Below are 4,793 nucleotides of genomic sequence, written 5' to 3' on the forward strand. Positions count from 1 at the left end.
ACTGCTTGACAATGTCTCAAAAAAGTTAAAAATATACCTATCCTATGACCCAAAAATTCCACTTCTAGGTATTTACCTAAGGGAATTGAAAATATAAGTCCACAATAAAAAAAACTTGTACAAGCCTGACCAGGTGGTGGCACAGTGGATAGAGTGTCGGCCTGGGATGCTGAGGACCCAGGTTTGAAGCCCTGAGGTTGTCCGCTTGAGCATGGGGTTGCTGGCTTGAGCGTGGAATCACAGACATGACCCCATGGTTCTGGGCTTGAGCCCAAGGTCACTGGCTTGAGCAAGGGGTCACTGGCTCAACTAGCGCCCCCTGGTCAAGGCACATATGAGAAGCAATCAATGAGCAACTAAGGTGCCGCAACTACAAGTTGATGTTTCTCATCTCTCTCCCTTCCTGTCTCTCTCTTGCAAAAAACCCCCAAAAAAACAAACAAAAAAAAGTACAAGAATTGTTTAGCCTGGCCTGACCTGTGGTGGTGCAGTGGACAAAGTGTTGAACTGAAATGCTGAGGTTGCTGGTTCGAAACCCAGGTTTGCCCGGTTAATGAGCAATCAATGAACAGCTAAAGTGAAGCAACTATAAGTTTATACCTCTTGCTCCTCCGCCCCTATCTCCTCTCTCTGTAAAATCAATAAATAAAATCTTAAAAAAAAAAAGTGTTCAGCCTGACTGATGGTGGCACAGTGGATTGAGGATTGACCCCAAATGCTAAAGTCACTGGTTCAAAACCCCCAAATCACTGGCTTGAGTGGAGGCTTGAGCAGGGAATCGTCAACTTGACCCCATGGTCACTGGCTTGAGCCCAAGGTCACTGGCTTGAGCAAGGGGTCACTGGCTCGGCTGGAGCCCCCCCCTGGTCAAGGCACATATGAGAAAGCAATCAATGAACAACTAAGGTGCCGCAAGTGTGAGTTGATACTTCTCATCTCTGTTCCTTTCTCTCTCTCTTGCTAAAAACAAAAAACAAACAAATCTTCCTTCAAAGGAGGGAGGAAGGGACATGGTGAAGCTATAACCAGTCTAGAAGCAGCAGTCGCCCATCAGCTGGGAAGGGGGACGTTTTATATTTTAGTGTGAATTTGTCTTTGTCTGTGCTTAGATAAGATTATAAAGTGGCCTTGCTGTTTTGCCTGCTTTATCAGAGTCACAGAACGACTTTGTCCTGAGGGCGACATGTAGTGACATTGTTTATGTCTAACAGGACAATGACAGGCCTCCCTGTGAGCCCCAGGCCAGCCTCAAACCTGCCAAGGCCCAGCTGTGGGTACCAGGCCTGGCTGCTGGAGGTCAGGGGCTGCTTTTCTCTTCCTCCGGGTTGTGAGTTCCCTGCTGGATCCATTCCTCCAAAGGGTGGGATTAGGATGTGTTTAAATCAGTGTCAATTTTTATCCAAAAGTGCTCGTATAAAAGAACCAACAGGAATAAACCAAGGGCACTGCAGCCACACAGTGCACCGGTGCACAGCAAAGAAGGGAGGGCCTGGGGAAACACGCAACGTCCCGAAGGAAGCTCGGAACGCTCTGCTGGGCAGAAGAACCCGGACACGGAAGAGAGCGCACTGTGTGGTTCCCTGCATCTGAGATCCTGGAAGAGGCAAGACCACAGAGACTAAAAGCAGCGGCCACCAGGGTGTTACTGACCACAGGGAGCAGCACGGGAGCCTTTTAGGCTCCGCTGTGGTGGTGGCTACACAACTACACCTGTTTAGCAAAACTCAGAACTGTCTTCTTTAAAAGGATGAATGTTACTGCATGTAAATTATACCTCAATGAACCTGACTTTAATAAAATAATTGTGGCCCTGGCTGGTTGGCTCAGTGGTAGAGCATCAGCCTGGCGTGTGGATGTCCTGGGTTTGAATACCAGTCAGGGCAGAAGCGACTATCTGCTTCTCCACTCCACCCCTTCTCTCTTTCTCGCTCTTACTTCTCCTCCTGCAGCCATGGCTCAAATGGTTTGAGCAAGTTGGCCCCGGGCACTGAGGATGGCTCCATGGCCTCACCTCGGCTGTTGAAATAGTTCAGTTACTGAGCAATGGAGCAGCAGCCCCAGATGAGCAGAGCATCACCCTGTAGGTGGCTTGCCTGGTGGATCCCGGTCAGGGCACATGTGGGAGTTGATGCTTCCAGCTCCTCCCCTCTTCTCTCTCTCTCTCTCTCTCTTTCTCTCTCCTCTCTAAAATGAATAAATAAAATAAAATAATTAGAAATAGTTTGGTTACCGAGCAATGGAGCAGCAGCCCCAAATGAGCAGAGCATCACCCTGTAGGTGGCTTGCCTGGTGGATCCCGGTCAGGGCACATGTGGGAGTCTGTCTTTCTGCCTCCCCACCTCTCACTTAATAAACAATACAATAAAATAATAAAGTAATAAAATAATTGAGTGAGAGCTGAAAGGGTATACATATTGATATAACAAGAGTAGCAGGATGTGTTGATGGCCGTTGTAGCTTGGTGGTAGGTATCTGGTGATTTATTATAGTCTTATGTTTACATTTGTTTGAAATTTTCCATAATAAAAAGGATTAAAAACAATTTTTTTCTTTTTTTTTTTTTTGGTATTTTTCTGAAGCTGGAAACGGGGAGAGACAGTCAGACAGACTCCCGCATGCGCCCGACCGGGATCCACCCGGCACGCCCACCAGGGGGCAACGCTCTGCCCACCAGGGGGCGATGCTCTGCCCTTCCAGGGCGTCACTCTGTTGTGACCAGAGCCACTCTAGCGCCTGGGGCAGAGGCCAAGGAGCCATCCCCAGCGCCCGGGCCATCTTTGCTCCAATGGAGCCTCGCTGCGGGAGGGGAAGAGAGAGACAGAGAGGAAGGAGAGGGGGAGGAGTGGAGAAGCAGATGGGCGTTTCTCCTGTGTGCCCTGGCCAGGAATCGAACCCGGGACTTCTGCACGCCAGGCCGACGCTCTACCACTGAGCCAACCGGCCAGGGCCTTAAAAACAATTTTTAATGGAAAGTAAAGCCTCAGTGTGATAGGGGCAAAGATGTCTGTCAGCTGACTGTCCGTCTCCTGGACACAGGGTTTGCACGCCAATGAGTGGATGCCCTGCCGTCTCACACTGACCTGCTTTTCATGCACTTCAATAAATGGGAACTATTTATTTGACATCTGCGGGTACATTTCTAGAATTTTTTAAATGTCATTTGACTCGTAGCTTTCGCCAGTTTCGCTCTGTGTTGAGGTCGCCTCATTCCTTCGGCTTGGGTATCCTCTCCCATTTACTATTTGCTTGTTTTTAAGGACGTCCTTTTCCTCACAATGGCCTCTTTGATATGTCAGAAGACCATGCCGGGCTTATTCTTCAAGCGGCTGTTCTTTTGGGTGTGTGCCATGCATTTATCACGGGCTTCCAATAAAGCACTTTTAAATAGAAGTGGGCTCCAGGCTTTCTATGGCTGTAACTTTTTAAACAATTCCTTTCATTTCTCCCCCCCCCCTTCGTGCCCTCATTCTGTCCCAGTTTCCCTTTTCTAAAAACCGAGCAATCAAATGATGGATTTCCCCCCTCCCTCTCCCGTCAGCAGGCTGAATGGGGACGGGGTTCACCAGGGACTGAGCGGTCTACCCAGCACCGCTCGGCGCCCAGTGTGGTCCCCGCACAGACCCACACTCGGGTTGCTGTTTCCGTTTCCTGCAGTGGGGGTTTGGGTCTTTTGACGAGCGGACAGCACTCCTGCTGGGGGAGGATGAGAAGGAACGGAAACTCACTCACTGCTGGTGGGAAGCGTTAAGACGGGGCAGCCCCCGGAGAAGACAGTCTAGCAGCTCCTCACGACTTCACCCGCAGTCACCCTGGGACCCAGCAACTCCATTCCTAGCACTCCTCCAGCAGAAACGAAAGCACATGTCCACACAAGAACATGTCCAGGAGTGTTTATAGAAGCGTTCATCATGATAGCCAGAAACTGGAAACAAACCCATTGCCCGCCAACACATAAATGGCTAACAAAACTGTGGCACAGCCAGGCGATGGAATACCACGCAGCAGGAAAAAGGAACCACTGACCCGTGCCGCCACCCTCATAGAAGCAAAAGCAGCCGGCTGTAAAGCGTGCACACTGCATGCACTAGTCTACACTGCGGACTAATCGACACTGACAGATCACCGGGTTTGCCTGGTGTGGGGGGGTGGGAGCAGGGGAGTGGGTCACAAACTAAGAAGGATAATTTGGAGTGAGGGATGTGTTCACTATCTCGATTTGATGGATTTATACATGTCATAATTTATCAGATTGTACACTTGAAATATATGCATTTTATTTTGTCCGTTACACCTCAAGAAAGTTGAAAAAATTAGCAAAAGAATAAAAGTCATGCCTGACCAGGTAGTAGTGCAGTGGATAGAGCATCAGCCTGGGACAATGAAGACCCAGATTCAAAGCCCCGAGGTCACTGGCTTGAGCAAAGGGTCCCTGGCTCAGCTGGAGCCTCTTGGTCAAGACCCGTGTGAGAGCGCATATGCTCAGATGCTGCGGGCTAACAGGAGGGGCATCTCACCTGACTCTGAAGCAACGCTGGCTGTCAGCCAGGGCTTGTTGAAAGTGACACTTAATCTGAATATTGAATAAGGAATGAGTCCCACGTGGCGGGAGGTGGGGTTCCCTGTAACAGGAGCGCTGCTGTGCAGAGAAGCCCGGAGCTGAGAGCTTGGACCAGTCGGCTGGCTTCCGGATTGGGAACTTCACTTTGCTAGGCAGACGGGAGGTGGTGATGACCCTCTTAAACTGTCCAATGAGTTCCACATTTGTTTAGATCAGGGGTAGTCAACCTTTTAAT

This window comes from Saccopteryx bilineata, chromosome 1 (genome assembly GCF_036850765.1).
Source record: "Saccopteryx bilineata isolate mSacBil1 chromosome 1, mSacBil1_pri_phased_curated, whole genome shotgun sequence".
Lineage (NCBI taxonomy): Eukaryota > Metazoa > Chordata > Mammalia > Chiroptera > Emballonuridae > Saccopteryx > Saccopteryx bilineata.